Raw genomic sequence first — 23,046 nt, 5'->3', positions numbered from 1 at the left:
GAAGTATTTTAAGTGCCCTTTTTGAATCAAAGAAAGGGGTGTAGTAAGATAAGTCAGCAATCATTTAGCAGCTTAATATTTGCCAGGGACTTTGCTAAGTACTGAGTATATAAAGAAAGGCAGAAAATTGTCCCTGGTCTCCAGGAGCCCGCAATTTAATAAAACAAACAACTAGGTATAAGCATGGTTGATATACGCAGTATAAATTAGAAATAATCTCAGAAAGAAGGCACTAGCACTAAAGTTTTCATTTATGTTAAATACTCTCAACTCCTTTTTATACCTAAAGTTTATACTGTAATCAATCACCAAGGTTTTGTGATTTTCCTCCAGCTTTGTTCAACAGCACATGAATAGGAATGCAAACCATAGTTGGAGGGAATAAGCCAAGGCTGCTTCTTTGCAGGGCAAGGTTGGAATCAAGGGAAATCAAGGGACTTGAGAAAAAAAGGAGAGCGTAGAGTTGAACTACTTCAGCAAGCAGTCAAGATGGGCAGGAGAGGAGAGAATAGTCAATGTAGGAGGGATGTCTGGGGAAAGAATTGGGAGAGGTAGGCACTGGAGATCTCAGTGAGGATGAAGAATGGGACTGGAGTGTATGAGAAAGAGGGAAAGGTGGAATGACCAAGCTTTTATCAAATGAATGTTTGCTGTTAACTAGCAAAATGAATCAAGACAGTGGAATTCCAATCCCAGTATTTGTCAAGAAAACTGATGACCTTTATTAAAACAGAAGAAAAGGAAATGCATGAAATGAGAATCTTGTGATCTTAGAGTGAATTAAGTCATCATGAATATTTTGTCTTCAAAAATGCTCATGGGATTGCTGTCTTCTGGAAAAAAAGGAAACCACAAGATAAACTATGAAGTAAAGCTCATAAAGATCTGATAGTGTGCTTCCTGAAGCTTTAAACCTTAGTGAATCATGGTTGTAAACTCATTTAAAATTTGATAACAAAGCCTAATTAGTTTTTATTATATGATTAAGTTGGAAAAAAGATAACTAATCATTGTCTGATTAAAGGAATATCATATTCCTCTTGACTTTGGGATGTGTAAAATAGTGAGCTCAGTTTTAAAGTCTTTAACTTGATTATTTTGATTGACATATATAGTACTTTTTCCCTATATTCCTATGTTTCCACCAATATTTTTTCCATATCTCCTTTCATTCTCTATTAATAGACCAAATGCCCAACATGGATTCTGTTTGTTAAGCTCCCTTTCCTAATTTTGGGAAATGATTATTATTATTTTTTTTTGCAAGACAATGGGGTTAAGTGGCTTGCCCAAGGCCACACAGCTAGGTAATTATTAAGTATCTGAGGCTGGATTTGAACTCAGGTACTGCTGACTCCAGGGCTGGTGCTCTATCCCCTGTGCCACCTAGCCGCCCTGGAAATGATTATTTTTGAATAAACAATTGCATAGTGTCTATTTTGACTTTTGTATGGTATCTAAAGAATGACTCTTTTGTATTGTTTCCATTGTCCCAACTGGTTAATGTCAGTGCTGAACTATTTAAAAAAGAAAATTTATTAATATTCTTCTCCTCTTTAAATTGTACTAGTTCTTCCAGGAGAACATTGTACGCATTATCAGCAACTTGTATGATATCTATGATAGACTTGGCTCTTCTCAGCAATACGGTGATCAAAGACAACTCCAAAAGGCCTGAAATGAACAATGCCTTCCACATCCAGAGAAAGAATTATGTAGTCTGAATGCAGAACAAAAACATACTATTTTCATTTATAAAAAAATTTATTCTTTGTTTTTTCTTTCTCATGAATACTTCTCTTTTGTTCTGATTCTTCTATCACAACTTGATTAATATGGATATATATATTTAAATGATTATACATGTATAACATCAGATTATTTGCTGTCTTAGGGAGAGATATGGGGAGGGAAAGAGGGAGAAAAATTTAGAACTCAAAAATCTTACAAAAATGAACGTTGAGGGGGTGGCTAGGTGATGCAGTGAACAGAGCACGGGGCCCTGGAGTCAGGAGTACCTGAGTTCAAATCCAGCCCTCAGACACTTAATAATTACCTAGCTGTGTGACCTTGGGCAAGCCACTTAACCCCATTGCCTTGCAAAAAAACCCCTAAAAAACAAAAAAAAATGAATGTTGAAAACTATATATGTAATTGGAATAAAATAAAATGTGAAAAAAAATGATAAATTGTACTAATTCTATCAGAGAAGAAGGAACAATTCTCTATCAGCTTTCAGTTGGATCCAGTTCAGTAAAACCATTCCCCCTCACTCTTCTCACACTCTAGCCCAACTTGTTTCATTGTCACTTTAAAGGATGTTTGACCACTTTAAATAAGATTAGTGGTGGGAAAAGTAAGTATTGGTACCTTGTAAATCTCCACATCAAGATCATAAGTGATAAATGTACTAGCAGTAGTAGTCAGCTTTCCATCCTAATACAGACATTGTCTCAATGATTTATCCCTCTAACCCAAGCCTAACCTGGCCTATTAATCATGAATCTCATTACTTAGTGTGGTGGGGAATCCTTCTAAACCCACCTTATTATAAGGACTAATTTTTTTTTTGGAATTCGATACCTACAAAATTATTTTAAATTCCTAATTAGCTTTAAACAAATGTATTTGGAATTGAGAAAACATGTTTCTATAATGCATTTCAAAGATGCAAATATTAATTTTCTTTAAGAATCATAACGTAGAATTTTTCATTATGTTTTTAAAATGAAATAAAATATATTTTAAAATGAAATCTCTGCCAAATGATCTTATTAAAGTATGTCTGACCTTGTCAGTTCTCTTCCTCCAATGTATCATACCTGGTTAACCATGGCTCCCCCCACCCCACCCCAGTAAAATCCAGATGCTCCTTACTGCCTCCAGGGTCAAATATAAAATCTTCTGACTTTTAAAGCTTTTCACAGCCCTTCCTACCCTTAGACTTACTTTTTTGTTCTTCATATATAAAACTTCATCTGCATTCTGGGTATCTTTTCATTGACTGTTTTCCATGTCTAGAATGTGCTCCCTTCTTAACCTTTGTATCCTGAAAGCCTTCATCTCTCCCTGCCAATTGAATTAGAACAAGATAACTTGGTTTTAAATCCCTGCTCTGAAACTGCTATTTGTGAGACTGTGGTCAAAACATCTAATCGTTCTGAGTCTGCATTTCCTCATTTCTAAGATTCCCTCTAGGTTCACATCTATGATCCTATGATTCTCTACAAAAGTGGTTTTTAATTTATATTTGTTTAAAATGAGTTCTGTAAACTTTATGAGATATAAGGTGGTAGGTTACATATTGACTCTGGGAAAATAGGTAAGTCAATGCTTGAGTCTACTCTCTAAGACTAAGTTCCATGGTTGGAGGAAATTCCCTTTATCATTGAATTATTGTCAAATATTCCACAATAAATCATTTTAAAAATGTCAAATTCTTTTTAGCCTTGAATGCTACTAGAAAATTTCAGCAATGCCAAAGTATGCCACTGGAGGTCACTGGCAGGCCTGTGATTAAGGGAGAAAAGAAAGCTATTAGGAAATGAAGAAAAAGAAAAAGTGATGCCAATAATTGGTTCTGTTACTATAAAGTGCCTATGCTTGTTTTTTTGATTGAGAAACTTACTCAGAAGGAGATGCACAAAATTAAAGAGAAACATACTCTGGACTCCTTTAGATGTATGATGGAACAAAATAAGGGGAAAATAAAGCAGGAAAGGGTTATGGAAAGTTATATTTTATAGGATCTGGGCTGATTGGGATTTTTCAAGTCTTAAAAATTAATTACAATGGAAAAAGTAAGGTCAAAAATAGAAAAGTCTTGCTTAAAAATGTGAACATAGCTTAGATTTTTATACTTACACACATGAAAAATCATTTATGTAAAAAAAACCCCACAGTATTAGCTAAGAAAAATTCATTGTCTGCAATTGTTTCTGAAAGCAGATAAATTCTTTTAAAAATTTGACTAAAACATCCAATTTGGTAACATTGTCTTTGTGTAAATGTAAAGCTTAGATGTTTCTGGGGGAAAGAATTTGGCTCAAATTTTTGTGGTGAATTGGGAATTTGTCTAGCTTGTTTTATGGAGGAATATTGCTTTTGCCAAAAATTGGAGGAGCACAAGCCCTGAACAATCTTCAACCTGGATTATTAGACCTTGGACAATTGAGTTTGCAGTATACTTTTTGAGTTGCCAGAGGGTTCCAGTAATAACTTATATTACTGCATAAAGTTATTTTAAGGAGAGTGCTTAGACTTTTAAAATACTATAGAGGTGAAGTAGTTTTTAATTGTGAGTTATAATTTCTTTTCATTGATGAATGAGCTATTCATTTCTTGTTACTGCATTTATAAGTGGCAAAAAGGGCACTGAGACAGGAGTCAAAAAGTCAAGGTTTTGGCTCTGGTCACTCACTATAGCCATGTAATCTTGCATCTGTTTCTGAACCAATTTCCTTTCCTGTAAAATGAGGCTAATTATGATTATGACAACATTTTGTAAATTCTAAGTGTCATATAAATATTCTACAAAACTAAAGTGGATTTATGATTTCCTACAAAACAATTTATTGTTTCCTCCAATAAGTATGCTTGGTTGGTGCACTTCATTCTCCTTAAAAATATTAAGAATCAGTTGAGTGCTTCTGACAAGCTATGGGTTCAGATAGTATTTACTCAGAGTCTGCTATTTCTGTGATATGGTGTTGGGTGTTAGAGTTACAAAGAAAAAAAACAAAATAGTTCTTTCATTCAAGGAGCTGACATTCTACTTAGATGGTGGTAGTTACCATGTAAGCAGAAAATAAAATTCAAAATCTGTAAATGCAAAATAATTGTTTTTAAAGGAAGAGTTCTAAAAAATGGAATAGTGGGCAGAAAAAATATTACTTGTATAGGAATGGCCATTTGAGATATGAACTTAGTTCTCTAGCTAAGAACTGGAAATGAGAAGTGGGGTGGTATGAATATGGGGATAACCTAGTTAAAGGTGGGAGATGAAATGTTGTGAACATTAGAAAATTATAGGATCGTGATTGGGTATTGAAGTGAAATCAGTCTGGAAAGAGATTGGTTCCACTTTATGAAAGACATTAAGTGCCAAGCAGTAGAGCTTGTTTGGGGGGTTTATTTTAAGAAGTAATAATGAACTTCTTGTGTAAGAGAGAGTGACATAGTCATAACACAAGTAATGTCAATTTAACAATTATATCAATAAAGAATTGGAGAGGGAAACATTAAAAGAAAATAGACCAATTAGGAGCAGAGTCGGACATTGGTCCTGTGATTTCAATTGGTCCTGTGATTCCAAATAAGAAAAGTCCCTCTGCAGTTCAGATGGGCAGCTTTACTGCAACTTAGAGCCTTGGAGAACTGTGAGAGAAGTGAAGACTGACCAGTCATATGACCAATATGAACCAGGGGTGGCTGAAGCCTCAGGTTATTTTGGGCTCAAGGCTTGCTCTATCCATTACATGATTCTGCCTTTCCAGGTCAGAGGTAATGAAGACCTAAACCAAAGGAATGATTTCATGAGTGTGGAAAAAAGTCACAGAGATGTGAGACAAGTTGTAGACATAGAATTGATAAAACTTGGCAACTGGTTAGATATCAGAACTGAGGAGGATTTAAAAGTTAAAACAAATGTCAATATTCTGAATTTTTGGTGCCTAAAAGAGTGATATTACCCTTGATAGAAGTAAGAAAATTAGAAAGAGGGGAGAGCTTAGGTAGATGATCCTATGTTCTGTTTTGAACCTACTGAGTTTAAGGTGCCGGGAAAAGCATTCAGATAGACAATGCATAGGTTGTAATTTGTAATGCGAGGATTTAGAAGTCAGATGCTTACAAATCATAGTTGAACCCAGATTATTAGATTATTACGAAAGAGAATACAGTAATCTTTTTTTTGCAGTTATTTTAACTTGTGACTATGTAATAGGAGGATTGCAGTTGATACACATTTTCTCATTAAGTAGTTTATTCTTTTTGAACTTATTTATATGGCTTCCAGAATCTGTCTGTTATAAATGTGTTAACAAGAATGACCCCTTCATATCAAGTTGCTTTTCTTCACATTTCCTTGAATTTCATCATTGTTTGCTTATGCATATTATTTTTTTATTCAGGCTAAAAAAATTCAAAATGCATTTAAGAATTATATTAGGCACATAGAGGGGTATAACATTTAAGACATTTAAAATTTGCATTTCATTTAAACAATTTTATAAGCTTTATTTATAAATATTCAAAAGGGAAATCAGATTTTACAAACTAATGCAGTTTTTTTGTGATACAAAGGAAGAAGAAAGGACAAAGATGTGAGAAAATATTCAATTTTGATAGTGTTATCTGACTATGTGACAAACCCAGTTCATACCTCCCTTTCTCTTCTTTTTCCCTTGCCCCTTATTTTCTCAATTTATTCTCTCTGTTAAAAGGCATAGTTCAAAAGAAACTGGCCTTGGAACCAGGAAAACATGAGTTCAAATCTAGACTTTGATATATATTGGCTCTGTGACCCTAGGCAAGTCATTTTATTTTTAAGTGCTCTAGTCAACTCTCTAAGATTCTAAGTTACAATGAAGATGTCAGTCTGTATTGATAGAAGATATTTTCTTATGAAATCACATGTTCAGTCCCTATCTTTATCTAATCATTTTTATGCTTCCTTTTTACTTTATTGGTTTCTAGATTTACCTCTATGTCTGTGACTCTGATAACAAAACCATATTCTATTTGATTCCATAAATAATAGATAGATGTCTACAGAGCACTGTGCTAAGTGGTGGGGGAGATATAAAGTCATGTCTGCTTTCATGGAATTTGCAGTATAATGGGAGAAGAAATATCCACTTATAAATGTAATAAAAAGCTGTGTGTGAAAGACAAGGTAGACAATGATGTGGGAAGGATACAAGTACTTAAGAACTATCTACTATGTTTCAGGTACTATCCTGTGTTTTACAATAATCTTGTGCAATTTTCATTCCCATTTTATAGTTGAGAAAACTGAGATAAACAATAGTTCAGTGCCTTGCCCAGTTGGTACTTGTCTTAGGCTGGATCTGAATTCATTTCTTCCTAGGTGTGACCCTCTTGATCTCTCTCCTGAGCTACTACCTGTTTCTATTTGGAAGCCTAAGAAAACGTTTCATGAAAGAAGTATCATTTGAACTGATTCTTTGAAGAACAGTTTAGCTTGAGAGGTCTGAGTCAGAGTAGAGGGAAGGTCAGACAGTTGAAAGGACTTGAGGAAAAAGGACACAAAAATTAGAATTGTCACAGTGAAAAAAATCTGATGTGAAATGCAATGTGTTCCTTGCCTGGGGACTCTGACCTTTCTTCAATTTTGATTATTTTATTTGTTATTCTTTCAACTTATATTGTTCTAGTCATGATATATATTGTTTTCCTGACTGTTTCCTGAACTTTGCATCAGTTACTCTAAATTTCCGTGCATCTCTATATTCATCTAATGGCTTTTCACATCTTTTTCTTTGTACAGGTTTTTCCTTAACTGAGAAACTGCATGGTGTTATGCCTCTCTCCATGTTAAGGAAATATAGCAGTGGGTAGTAGCAGAAACTGGATGAAATACAACATAGAGAATTTCCACAGTTTTTACCACTAGACAAGCTTTATCCCTGCTCAAATAATACCAACCCTATGTATAAAAATGTAGCCACTGTCCAATTTATAGCTCATAGAAGTGGTTTTCTTTAAAATTCCAGGAGGGCCATGGAATGTCCTTCTGTATCATTTAGTAAGAAGCCTTCCATCTCCTTTACATGTGTCAGCTAATTTCTGATTAGTGAAATAATGAATCCCTGAAAGAGGTCCCATTTATTCAAATTCACACTATTTGAAGGTATGATTATGTAAAATATGTAATTGGTTCTAACACAATGGAAATATGTTGTATGAATTCAAATAGGTATGACCTGTATTTGTTTTTCCTATGACCTCCAGAGGTTATATTCCCTTGACTGATTTCTAGTGTTCTTTATTTCTAGCTTCTGTTTTTGGTTCTTTCTTTTTTTCTTATGTTTTTTGCTTTGTTGTGTTGTTCAGTTGTTTCAGACTTATCCAATTCTTTATGACTCCATTTCAGATTTTCTTGGCACAAGAAAACAGTTTGCCATTTCCTTCTCCACATGAGGAAACTGAGGCCAACAGGATTAAGTGATTTGCCCAAGGTGTCACAGCTAGTGTCTGAGGCTGGATTTGAACTCATATTTTCCTGACTCTATTCAAGGTGCTTTCTCCACAGTGCCACGCAGCTGCTTTCTGCTTATCTTATTTCAATCCAGTAGTAAAAAAAGCACTTGATTTAGAGAGGGGGGAGACTTTGGTTTCAATCTTGCCTCACATATTTATTTGTTGTATACTCATGGACAACTCACTTAAATTCTCAGACTTAATCTCTTTACCTATAAAATGGAAATAATTATCCTAATGAAGCCTTATCTGACAGGGTTGGAATGAGAAAAAACTTTGTAAATCTTAAAATGAGAATTGTTATTATATTAATCTCTGCTCTTGACTGCTTTTTTAATGACCCCACTTCTTATCTCCAAATTTCCCACCTACTAGTATTAGAACCAAGTTCTGGTCCTTAACTGCTTCATTATAATGAAATTACTAACTATGGTCAATATGGTTCAAAGCAACCATAACTTTTAAAGTAGTTCCAAATTCAGAAGTTTTTGATAAATTGACTCTTTCATTAACCTATTAAAAAAAAAGTCTGAAACTCAGACTCTTAGCATTTTAATCACAAAATTCCCTAAGTATAATCTCATGTTAGGACCCTGTTGGTTTATAATTCTTTATTTCAATCCTATAAAGAATGGCCCAATGATGTGTGATTAATAGTCATTGTTTGGGAAAGATACCCACAGGAAGTGAGTTTGCTTGAATGAAATGGAAATAGTCTTTAGTTTGTATATAAACTACTAGCCAATATTTTGTTTAATTAAATATAGTCTTTTAAAATCCTATTTTTTTGTAATGTTTGAATTGATTCCCAAATTCAGTAGCATAATTTCTGTCTTATCTTCTCTTCATTTCTTCAGTCAGTGCCTGACTTTTTGGAAGATAGTTTACAGAATCTGTGGGCCTCTCATCCCTATTCCCTCAAGAGAAGTATTGACACTAAAATCCCACTTTTGGGTAATTTCTTCCCACTTCTGAGAACTGTGTCTTGCCTACAACTGTGGGAAACTCAGTTGTTGACAACACAGGAAATTCCAGCAGCCATGGGGAGCTATGATGGAAGTTGAAGGGAGCAGACCATCTCCATGCTCACCATGTCAACCCAATCAAAGTTGGAAATATTTCTTTTGCATGAAGACAAATCAATTTGGAGACTTAGGTCCTTGAGCATCCACTCTGTAAACACTAGATCCAATTCTCAGTCACGTTGTCTGTTCCCCCTTCCCCCCACCCCATTGGAACTCAAAAATTTCTCTAATTACTTATTCTTACTTATAGAGCATTTTTCTACAAACTCTGGGGGCTCTTTTCTCTAGAATAAAATAATTTTTGCAGTCTGACTTCAACTTACCTTTCCAGCCTAATTATATACACTACATCTTCTCCTGCCCTCAATGATTATGCCAAACCGACCTTCTTTCTGTTCCTCACACACACAGTGTTCCATCTCCCAACTTTTATCTCTGATCTCTGCATCTTTGTACTCTTTCCTCACATCTACCTCATAGAATTTCTATATTACTTCAAAACATAGCTCAAATATTATCTTCTATGAGAAGTCTTTTCTGATTCACCTCACTGGCCGATGTCTCTCTCCCAAACTATCTTTAGTTTAACTATTTTGTATTTATTGTCTGTATTTTATATACATATATATATATATATATATATATATATATATATATATATATATATATATATATATATATATATATATATACATAGTTGTTCAATCATTTCAGTAGTGTTGACTCTATTTGGGGGTTTTTCTTGACAAGATTATTTGGGTAGCTTGCCATGTCCTTCACCAGTGCATTTTAGAGATGAGAAACTGAAGCAAACAGGTTTAAATGACTTTCTCAGAGTCTCTCAGTTAGTAAGTGTCTTAAGTCAAATTTGAATTCAAGAAGATGAGCCTTCCTAACTCCAGGTCTGGTACTCTATCCACCATGCACGTACATACATACATACAAATGTAGTTAAAAATAAGGGGGATTCCCTAATTTATTGTCTTTCTATCTCTAGTATTGGACCAGTTTATAAAATCTCAACTCAAGTAATTACTGATTTATGTGACCCTAAGCAAGTCACTTAAACTTTGAGTTTCCTCAATTATGAAGTGTAGATAATAATAACACGGGATAATATTTGTAATGTGCTTATCACAGTGTTTGACATAAAAATAGTGCTTAATAAATAATCGTTAATGGATTTAATATTTGGTCCATGTCTTCTGCCTATTTGGTGATACCAGAGCATTTGCTTTTTTTTGTGATCCTCCTGGTCTTTGTCTTCTTACTCTTATCATTATAAATGGTTTGGACAAAGCCTCTTTGCTGACCTACAGTTCTCCAAGGAACACTTTTGGTTGACAGTCCTGCTATGTCCTGTCTTTGACCGTTTTCCAGGGAGTGCAATGTACAGGGAAATAGCACTTATTTGAAAATTAAACCTAGTCTAGTATTATTAGTTTGAATTATAACATCTTTTTAATTTTTGAATCATATATTTATGAATCCCTTTTATATGATGTTAAGCTAATTGTGTTACTTGTTTTAATTTATTTCAACGAGATAAGTATGTGTTAAATGCCTATCATGTGCTACCTTAATTATATGCACTAAAGTATGGCTTTTAAAACATTAAATCCATTCTTTATAGAATGATATAGATATGAGTTTTTATATTATATATATGTATATATATAATAGGATTATAATCTAAGACAGGGTATTGGGTATATAAAATTATAATAATGATAACAATAATCATAGAAATAATAAAATTAATAGGTTTGCAAACTACTTTAAATATGATATCATTGAATCTTCATAACAAGACTGTGAGTCATAATACTACAGGTATTGTTCTCCTTATTTATAAATGTGGAAATTGGCTTAGGACTTGTTCATCTACAAGCACATGAGCAAAGCAGTCAAGACTGGGTGATTAAAGATTTATCAAAATATATAGTACAATGGATAAAGTACTAAGTTTGGAATCAGGAAGACTCATTTCCCAGAGTTCAAAGTTGGCCTCAGATGCTTACTAGCTGTTTGACCTTGGGCAAGTAAGTTGACCCTGTTTGCCTCAGTTTCCTCATTTATGTCAAGAAAACCCTAAATGAACTCATGAAGAGTCAGGCATGACTGAAACAATTCAGCAGCAACAACAACAAATGATATCTTTACTTTGAAGAATACAGACTTTTTTTTTTTTTTAACAAACTTTCAGAATGTCAAAAACAACCTATAGTTATAACATTTAACTGAATGGTAGTCTAAAAAGGCTTTTGACATTAGTTCAACTTTCCCCTTCAATAGGCCTAGAGGGGAAATTTGATCATAGGGAAACACTGGAGCTAGGCAGGAGGTAGAAATTAATAGACTGTTCTTGGTAACCTTCTGTGCCCTTTCTTAGGAAAATAAGAGGAAATCACATACTCAGTGTACTGTACCTTGGATATACCATTGCTACCTTCCCACAGACCTCTCTCTCTCTCTCTCTCTCTCTCTCTCTCTCTCTCTCTCTCTCTCTATATATATATATATATATATATATATATATATATATATATATATATATATGTATGTTGGTTCCTAAAGTACCCTTTTATAGATGGTAATATGTATCCTTAAATTTCCAACAGGCCATAAGACTCTTCCTCCTCCAAATCTAGGACAGAAAAATAACATCAAACTTTTTAAACTATTATTCTTCTACCACATTCCCAATTGTGAGTACTATATCAAAAAATTGTTTGATTAGATATTTCAGTAAAAGTTAGTGCAGTTTCAAGAAACTGCAAAATGTATACTAAAAGAAAATACAAATTAAGTTAAATTCTATAGACATTTATTCAGTGCCTACTATATATGAAAAAAATAACCTTTGTCCTCACAGTCCATATCAAATAAGTTAAGATGCCTATATCTTAATACCTATAATATATGGTACAACATGACTAACAGTATAGAAGTTAAAAAAATGATATGAGAAATTTAAGAAGGGATGGCTCTTTCAGAGGAGTGATAATAAATGCAAGCTACTTCTTAACAGAGAAGATGGAATCAGGATGCAGAATGAGACATTCCTTTTTAAACACAGTCAGTGCAAGAATGAATTTACTTTGCATATTTGTTACTAGACTGTTACTTTTCTTTTTGAATGGGAGAGAGAGGAGAGGAAAAAAATGAACACTCACTAATTGAAAATTGAATTTGAAAAAAGGAGTATTTTCAAGACAAGAAAACATGCAAATGAATGAAAGCAAACATTGTTAACAAGCATCTGAAAAAATTCAACTTCACTAATCAAGAAGGTACAAATTAAAATAAATTTGAAATAGTATGTCAAATTGGAAAAAATAATAATAGGTATACTCCAATACTGATGGAATTGCAAACTTATATAGCCTTTCTGGAGAACAAACTGACAGGTACAAAAATATTTGTAACTTTTGACACATAACTTAATTGTTGGAAATATAGTAGTATCCAAGATTTGTCTGTTTAAATATTTGTTAATAATATTTTAGACAATTGCAAAATAATGTTAGCAACCTAAAGATCCAACAATAAGGGAGTGGTTAAATAAATTATGAAACATTAATCTGATGAACAGAATACTTTTGTGTAATTAACCCTAACATGGATAAGGAATGCAAAGAGATCTTGAAAGAACTTGTTGAAATTATTCAAAGTAGAAAAAACTAGAACATAATCAGAATGAAAGACATATTAATCCTGAGCACTGAGAAAGAAAACTCATTGAGAATTAATGTACAAGGAATCCTGATGGATTGCAAGGAGTGACTGAAAAGTATCAGGTACTTTAGATGTTGCAATTAATTTACATATATATATATATATATATATATATATATATATATATATAGTTTCTAAGCAAGTTTTTTGGTTATATTGATTTCTGTAGTTTTTAATAAAATTGAATGAAAAAGCAAATGCATGGAGGTGAAAAAAAGAAAAAGATTTAAAAACAAAGCAATTCAGTTGGGTTGGAACACAAAGTACATTTATTCATATACAGAATTCATATTGAACTGCCTGATACTTTGATTTTTAAATTTTATGAAGCCACAAAGCAGAATATTATAGTGATTTCGGATTGCTCTAAATTTCTTCTTATTAACTATAAAATTTCCCAAGAAATGTGTCACTGAATTAGTGAATCATATTTAGGTTTTCAGTATGCTCTGTGATCTAATGGAATATTTTACATAAAGATTGTGATAGTTAATATAAGAAAGTTTTTAAATATTAGGTTTATTGAAAAAAAAGAATGTACTTAACACCCTTGCACATGATTTAAGTTGTAAGCTGTCTGAGGGCAGATAGAATTTCATTTTTTCTTTGTGTGCCCTGGAATACACAGAGCCTAGAGAATATAATAGATGCTTAATAAATGCTGGTTAATTGATTGATACTCATTCCAATCCCAGTGCCCTTGCTATTCCTCAAATTTTAAGACCGTTTTCCTTCTTTCCACACATCCATATTCATTGCTCCCAGAATTTCCTTCTAATATATATATATATATATCACTTGAACTAGCTATGAGACCAGAGTTCAATACTGAATGAATATCAGGTGAAAATTTTTAAAATGGGAATTTGCCCCTGAAGACTTTTTTCCTTCCAACATTTAAAAGTTATGAACTTGACAAACATCAAGAAATATGACAATTCCCACGTATAACAGGAAAATAGAACTATATATGAAACTATGAATCTCCATAGGACATAGGTTGTGTCTTTTTTTAACCTTATTCAAATTATACTTTTAATCAAATTAGAATGATGGATGTATAATTTTCTCCCAGTATAGAAAAATTATCAATGCTTATATTTAATACAGCATAAATATCAGGCTTCTGTTTAAAAAACATTTTTCAGTGGGATGTATTTGCAAAATATGGTCTTTACTTGATAACTTTTTTTTTTGTTAGCAATGGCTTCCAAATTAGCAGGTCCACCCCACACTGTACTTAAAACATCTCTTTCGGTTTCTAATGCCTCTTCTAAAGCAAGTTCTTTTCCTGAGGAAAATACAGTCTTCAAAGCTCTAATTACTTCTGGTGGACTACTGATAAATTGCTGTAGCCATCTTTGTGCCTCTTCTAAAGACTGCGCTTCACCAGAAGACTGTAGAATTCCATCAGCTATTCCTATTTTCAGTGCTATTGTAGAATCCAGTTTGAAATCTCCACCTAACACTTGGAGGGTTTATCTGCTGCCAATAAATTCAATCAGTTGGGCAGTTCCACCCCAACTTGGTATTATACCCGTTTCTTTATGGACAAATCTGATCTCACTTCATGGAGTCATGAGCCCGAAATCATATGCTGTGTGGTAAATTCTGTTCCTCCACCCATTGCTCTTCCTTGAACCAAAGCCACATTTATTAAAGGCAGCCTCATACATCTTGTTAATGTGTTTTGCATAAACATGCACAATTTGACTTCATCCTGTGAGGTTCCCAGACCTTTCACAGCATTCAAATCAGATCCTGAGCAGAAAGTGTTTTTTGCCCCACAGATAATAAAACCTTTCCCTTCTTTCCAGTTTTCTAGATGTAGCATCCTAACTCCTGAGAATGCATTCTTTTTATTTGGACTGTTAAGAGTGAGAATGCCAGTGCCACTCCTTGTGAAGATCAATGGATCCACCAGTAAACTGCTGAAGTTTCTTTTTTGACGTTTTCCTCCTGGAAATCATGAGAAGTGTTGTATAGCGGAAAGCCAGTTTGTTGCCAGAGATTTTTTTCTTACAGAAAGAGATGAAGTCTTCAAAAAAGAAGCCATTTATGGGTTGATAGAGGGGCTCCCCTCCTCTCCACAGTCAGGCTGCATGCCCCCCGGCACAGATAGCAGAGGAGGAGGTTGTTTTTCACCTTTCGCTGTGGACTCCCCATCCATCTGTGCATCTATAGCCTGGGGGTGTGGGGAGGTTGTTTCTTTAAGAAAACATATAGATAGGAACGGCTAGGTGGTGCAGTGGATAGAGCACTGGCCCTGGAGTCAGGAGTACCTGAGTTCAAATCCGGCCTCAGACACTCAATAATTACCTAGCTGTGTGGCCTTGGGCAAGCCACTTAACCCCATTGCCTTGCAAAAAAAAAAAAACTAAAAAAAGAAAAAAGAAAACATATGGATAGATACATATCTATATATAATATGTATATATATTTTCACAAAATCTATTAAAAAAACCCAAAACAGTTATTATGGTAGTATTAGCCCTGTCCTGTCCTGTTTGTTTGTGTCCTCTCTAAACTTCCTTCTCTCTTCTGTGTATTTTTAAATGTTTCATTGACATTTTTCTCTCTTTTTGCATCTCTATAACTCTTATGCTACTCCTAATAAAATTCCATTTCACAAATAATAAAATCTTCCTCTAAAACAAATATGTAGTTAAGGAAAACAAATGTATGCACTTGGAAGCGTCTGAAAATTTCTATCTTATTCTGCATCTATAATCCATCACATATCTGCCTTGGAGTTCATCATCAATCTTCTTACAGTCTTGATTAGTCATTGCATTATTCAGAGTTCTTATGTCTTTCAAAATTGTTTTCCTTTAAAAAAACCATTGCATGAAGTGTTCTGGTGCCACTTATATCATTCTGTCTCAGTTCACCTGACTCTTCCCCACATTTATCCAAATCTATCTCTGTTGTCATTTATAGCCTAATAACTATTTAATCTAATAATTTTCCACTTATATTCATAAAATATCATTTATTCAGTTATTATCTAATAGAGTCACTTAAAACTACCTTTGGGGGGCAGCTAGGTGATGGATAGAGCACCGGACTCTGGAGTCAGGAGGACCTGAGTACAAATCCAGCCTCAGAAACCTAATAATTACCTTGCTGTGTGACCCTGAGCAAGTCACTTTAACCCCATTACCTTGCAAAAACCAAAACCAAAAAAAAACCTACTTTGGAAGAAATGAAAACATTGTTGAATAGAGAAATATTTGATTTAAAAAGTTTTGATCCATCTCAAGCATGTTTAGAACTGAAGGGAAAAGGGCTGGCAGAAAAGCTTAGAAGGTTCAAATTTCTGCCATGTTCTGGCCAGGGAACCTCAGACAAGTTATTCATCTCTTTCTGAACTTCAGTTTTCACTGTAAAATGTGGAGATTGGATTATATTGTCTAAGTTCCCTTGCAGCTCTAATACTCCATGATTTTATTATATTTAGTCTACAGATTATTAATCCATTTAGTAAACTATAGGTCTAGACCTGTTCATTTTCCTCATGAGCAAACTCTCTTTACCAATTCATATCCACATACTGTTCTGGAACTTGTAACCTAAGGTTTATGTGGTATATTGTGATGTGTTGTGGCTCTAAATTAGTCCCAGGGGCAAAGTCATTCCTGTTTGAAGTTGGCAGTTCCTAATCTAAGTTAGTGCCTCATTCTTCCATCTTCTTTCTGAGGGAGGAGTAATGTGTTCATCTGGCCACAATTGACAGACTGTTCTTTATATTTCTCACCTCAGCAGGAACCCAGTCAATATTCTGCCAGTTCTACAAAACTGTTCAGAAAGCTCTATTTGTTTCTATTGGCTTCTTCTGACATATTCACTGCATTTGGATTGAGAAATTTGTAGTTCTGGAATTCAGTAAATGACTTGGTACCATCTTTTTTTCCCCTAATGCAGAAATTGGTAGCCTTTCTATACATTTCACTTAAGAATTACTTTTGCAAATCTACTCTGTGAAAGCTTTATACAAATTTGTTATTACTAATGTCACTTCTCTCTTCCAGCTGCTATAAAAGTCTTTTTAAATGTCAATATTATCTCCATGATATTATGTAGTAAAAAATTGTGGAATACTATCAACTAAAAAGAATCAAAATTACAGGTGCTGCAAAGAGCAGGAGAAAATCACATGATGGATATATGGCATGATGGCTTATCATCAAAACACATGTAGCCAGAAAAGAAGATTGGCAAAGAAGAGCAAGAATGAGAGATAAGAGATAAGCAAATATAGTGCTACTAATATCTTTAAGAAATTAAAAGAACCAAAGTAAGTCCTCCACTTAGTTGAATGGATATATTATGGAAGAGCCACAGAAGGATATACACAAGAATTGCATTAAGTTGGAAATCATGACAGGATTTCAATTTATATCTATAATTAGAGCAATCATCTGATAAGTATTCAGATCATCCAAGTATTCATGTATTTTTTCCTGTTATAAAATCCATCACTCTTAATATGCATTAGTATGACTGCCATTTCTTCGTTATTCATAATGACTTGCTTATTTCATGTACTCTATTGATTAACCCTCTATCCTTTCCCCCTCCACCACCCAGCTCATACCCACCTTGCTCCAAAGCCAACAGACACCCATCTTTATATGATGCTCTAAGGTTGTAGAGCACTTTCCTCATAAGGCAACTGGTGTAAATGGTGGGTGTTTAAGCTACATGTAGGAGGCCTGCTGAATCTTTTCCCACCCATTCTTGACTGATTTCCATTCTTTCTGCTATTAAAGAGAGCAACTTCCAGGCGATTTACCATGGTCTCTCTCTCTCTCTCTCTCTCTCTCTCTCTCTCTCTCTCTCTCAATATATATATATATATATATATACGTATATATGTATATATATATATATATATATATATATATGCATACAAAACCTGTGGAATCAGTACTCTAGGCCTAACTTACTCTACTGTGCTTTTATAGTGCTTTACTACATTATTGCAAAGGTCTGTAGTTAGATTAGGCCTTGGTTACCTGAAGAAAACTAAGGGAAACCTTGATGCCTCTACCTAGGAGAATAATGAAAACCTCTTTGCTTCTATAATTTTTAATGTCCCATCAACTGTAATATTTTACCTTTCTACAAATACTCCAGAGACTCAACGTTTTACTAAATTTCTACAGTTCACCTTTGAATATTCATTAATTTAGTGAACACTTTTATGGATTCATTAATATCTCAAATGTCTTTTCCATCCTCCTTGTATTGATTTTTAAAACTCTTTGTTTTCCTAAGTTTTCCCCAGATTATAAAAAGTTTTGCTTTGTTCCACCTATTAAGAGATTCTTGATGTTCAGATCAGACTTGGAGCATGTGATGGCAGGGGTGTGCTATAGCCCATTCTTGATTGCTCACAAGAACAGATTGTAAAATTTTCAGTGTAAGCATTTACTCCTGGAACTCAGTCAGCGCTATAAATCAGAATTTTATTTAATGTTTTATTGATTATATAGATTTAAGAAAATAATAATAATAATACATATTAAAGTTAAAAGTATGTTGTGGGTACATTTGTGGGTGGGGGGTAGCTATTAGACACATATCAGCACACCACTGAGCATGGGTGTCTTCCTAGAGGATATATCTAATCATCAAGAAAATGTGCCTTAACTATGCAGAGTTATGAGGGTTATTTCTGTGATATATTTACAGCAACAGTATGGGGTTTTTCAAGTAACAAGGCCTACTTTCAGAGAAGATGAAAAGAAAACAATTTTTCACATGATTAGAACTTGTGAAAATTTGTGTTCTGATGGGACAGAGGAAATATGGAGTTGAATTTATTTAATTGTATGAAAGCTCATGTGATTTGTCTTAATTTTGGTTCTTCCTCTTCCTAGTTTGTTCTATGTTGATAATTTTTATGTCTCCTTATAGGGGCCCTAGTGCTTCAAGGGTGATCTCAATTCTTGCTGCTCTACTCATGCCTACTTAGTTGCCGTGAGTGAGGTATATACCCTTCTTCAGAAGGCCTCCTAAATAGGATTTATATGGGCTTCTCTCTCCACTACAAAATACATGAGACATCTAGGCAGCAAGACTGCATAAACTTGTAGACAAGATACAGCTCTTCTTTTCTCTTGAGACCTTTGAAGGATCACAAGGTTATAGCTGTCCATCTAAAACTAAGAAGAATAAACTCAAAGAGGCAGTGAATAGAAGCCCATAATCATGGCCAAATGTTGACCTCAGGTGGAGAGGGAATCAAGGACTTTGTTGAGGTTTATGGAATTTCAAAGATTCACTTAGGCACCCCACTTTTTGAACCACATTCAATAAAAAAACCCTTTTCTCCAGGTAATTCTTAGATCTAAGCAAGTTACAGAATATCCATGCACACTCCTAACACATCTCATTACATGACATTTAACCTTTCCAGAAGCACACTCTCCATCCCCTTCTACATGAAGATTGCTTCAGTCAATATACCTCACATTCAAAATAGGACAGGGCTTAATGGTGAATTTCTGGTTTCAAAAGTAAAATCAGAATAGGAATAAAGCTAAAAGAAGGAAGAATAAGAGTGAATAACGCTAATAGAGAGAATGGAAAACCACATCATTTCACTTTTACTATCATCTTTTTATCAAAGAGGAAACATGAGACTGAAAAGGAGAGAATAAATGATTGAGAAAATGGAAACAACATGAATGATGTCATTATGGAGGTAATTGAGAAACTGTGGTGTAAAGGATTGGAATCTAAAGGATTGATTCTTTCATATGCTTCATGTGGTGGATTCAGCAAGCCTTATTCCCATAGTCTAAGGGATTATCCCCATTAGAAAGGGGGGGGGGGGGAAGGAAAGAAAGAATGAAAGGAAGGAAATAAGACTTTATTAAATGTTTAGTCTGTTAAATACTGAGGATACAAAACAAGCAAAAAGATATTCCCTGGCCTCAAGGAGCTTATATCTGATGGGGAAAGATAATATACATATAAAAGGAAAACAAGGAATAGGACTAGGGGTGGCGATGAAAATGCTTATTAGAGGGCATAATTTTAAAGTCCACAAATCAGGAACAGAGCCAGGAAGTGAATGAAAGCAGACCAGCCTGGTCCCTTTCCCAAAATGGAGGATCTATGGGAACTCTCCAATGAAGAAAAGGGGGATTTTGTGGAAGGATATTCTTGGGTGAGTAGGTTGTTAGTCTGTCCAGGGTGAGAATACCTTAAGGAGAGAATAAGAGGAAATGAAATAGGCAAGAATTTAGGACTAGAGTCACAAATGTCAGGAGTTTGTTTTTTTTTAAGAAGATGAATTCTTCAACTTGGAGCCTGAGGAGCTTCACATCAATCACCAGGCAAAATTCTAGAATAAATAGAAGGTATTTAGAAAGGGAAGCAGTAATCATTAGAAGTTAGGGTGAGTTCACTATGAAAAAATTAGTCCATGTAAACATCATTTCATTCTTGGCCAAGATGATAAATTTAGAATTGGAAGGAATTTGATAGATCATTTAGTTTAATCCACTCATTTTATAACTGATAAGAATGAGAATAAAAGAAGTGAATATATATATATTTGCCCAAGTTCCCATAGAACTAGTATTTAAATCTAGGACTTCTGATTGCAAGTCCCGTAATACTTTCTAGTACATTACAGCATCTTATATCAAGAAAATACTTTGAACACAGTGTGTTTAGATTTTAACAAAGGATTTAACAGAATCTTTCATGACAGAATCTCCTTATGGACAAACTGGAAAGATATGGGTCAGATATATAACTAGGTTGTTTTGCAACCAATTGAACAGTTCAACTAAAAAAAGATGATTATGAACTCAAAATCAGCCTCTAGAAAGATCTTTATTGACGTGTGAGGGAATTGAGGGGGATTAGGACAGCAAGTAGTTAATTGTAGAAATTGAGTGAATCACACTGACTACATCTTGTGGCTCAATTTTGGAACTAACTCAGTTTCCTTTCTATTCAATTATGGGACTAGTCTAACTTCTGTCTTGTGAGAAAACTTTATTCATTTGTGGGAACTGGGAGAAAGTCTTATTTTATTGTTCGAACCTTGCCTCTCGTGGCTGGTAAACTAGACCACTTCTACCTGTTGCTTAGAGACCTTTATCTAAGGACCTAGATTATACTAATTTGAGAATCTGATCAGATTAAAACATTGATGAAAGGAGTTTTTTCACAATTGCACATCTCAAGCAACCCATATGGACATAATCAACATTCACAAAAGAATCATTCTGGGAGGGGGAGACCTTCAGAGCTTCTCTACCCAGAATAAAATCAATTGCTAATTACACTTACTCTGAGCCAAAAGCAAGTGAGACTTGATGAGGGACCTATTATTGGACAATAAGTGAGAGCCAGAGTGATTTGGGTTTAAGGCATGATCAGTCCCCATACTGATCGATCAGTTATTGCTTCCATCTTCTTTTGATTGTTCACAGACACTGGGAGTGGAGCACCTTTCTTTTGATTTTAGGGAATTGTACCTATTCATTCTCTCCCTCCCAACTTCGAAAATTAATCTTTCATGCAATTTCAGAAACAGATTACCTAATGATGTATTAGTTCCTTTTAATTAATTAACTTTATTGGATTTTTTTTTATGTTTAAAAGGCTGTCTACCCCTGTATTCAGGGGCCAGACCCAAGCTGAGGAGATCCAGTTTTGGTTTGTTTAGCAATCAGCATATACTACTTAATAAATTGCTATACTTTCATCCACCAAACATGCTATAAAAGTCTCACTCTTAGTCCTGTTCTGTTCCACATTTCTAATTAATATCATAAAGACAGATGATGTCTAGGAACCATATAGATAATAGCAGGATCAATAATATTAATAGTTATTTTTATAGCTCTTACTACATTCTAAGCACAATGTAAAATGATTTACAAATGTTACATTTAATTCTATCAACAACTCTGGGAGGTGGGGGTTACTATTATCTCCATTTTTTTAGATGAGGAAACTAAGGCAAGCAGAGATTAATTGAATGGTCCAAGGTCATATAACTAGTAAATTGCTGAAATTTGTACTAAGATCTTCTTGTGACTCCAATCCCAATGTTCTAACCACTGTATGATCTAGCAGTAAGAAATCGTTAGCAGCATACAAACCCCACAAAGTTCTCCCTACAAACTGAAAAGATGACCTGGGACTAAGAAGACAAAATTAAATAAAAACAAATGTAAAGTTTTATACTTAGCAATTACAGAAATTGAGGGTAGGGAAGATTTGGTTTGGGTGTAGTTCATGTGAAAAATAAAAACAAAAAAGCTCAAAAATGAGTTGAAAGTTTGATGCAGGGAAGTTTGAGCCTATTGTGGTTTGTTGTCCCTAGACTGCTATGTATTGGACATTGGCTGGTGAAGGCATGCTCCAAGGTTTGAGGTTGGCTTTTGAGCCCTTTCTGAGTAGCATAATTTTGACTTTGGGAATCACTGAGTACACTGAGAAGAAACTTTTTTGATTGGCATTTGAGAAGTATAGTGGCTAGTTAGGGATTCATTCTCCCTCCACTGTCTATGGCTCAGTCTGTGTTTCTGCCTGTTTCTCTGTAACTCTCTCACCCTCGTAGCCCCAACCCTCTCGGGATGGCTGTGGGGAGGAGAGAGGGAAAGAGTTCTTAACTCCTGGGACCCAGAAGCTTGATGTATGTCCCAGCTGAAATGTAATCTACACTACTGACGGGCAAGATTCCCCAAAATTTAGCCTAGCCCCATAGCTTCTCCCTGGGGTGGGGTGGAAGGGGCAGGATGAACAGTTTCTTCCATAGACCTAACACATGGTTACTCAATTCCATTCCCCATCTCCTTAGTTTGGCTGAGGAGAGCCCTTGTGGGGGTGGGAAGGGGAAGCAAACATTGATTTTAAATGCCTTGTGGTCAAATGACTAAAAAAAGAAAAGAAATGGGAACTTATAATATTCTTTCTGGGACTGGGAAATACAGATTCCATTTTAATTAAGCCCTAATGCTAATAAACTAAGATCTCTGTATTAGAATAACTGGGTTTTAGCCATGTAAAGTAACTTAAGAATGCA

At 34.5% G+C, this 23,046-nt stretch overlaps 1 pseudogene; it reads right to left on the bottom strand.

Moving 5' to 3' along the window:
- Positions 1–14,116: 14,116 nt before the first annotated feature.
- LOC141506913 (ethylmalonyl-CoA decarboxylase pseudogene) lies at positions 14,117–15,042 on the bottom strand (annotated as a pseudogene).
- Between the last annotated feature and the right edge of the window lie 8,004 nt (positions 15,043–23,046).

This window comes from Macrotis lagotis, chromosome 1 (genome assembly GCF_037893015.1).
Source record: "Macrotis lagotis isolate mMagLag1 chromosome 1, bilby.v1.9.chrom.fasta, whole genome shotgun sequence".
NCBI lineage: Eukaryota > Metazoa > Chordata > Mammalia > Peramelemorphia > Peramelidae > Macrotis > Macrotis lagotis.
This window is presented reverse-complemented; position numbering and strand designations above follow the sequence as displayed.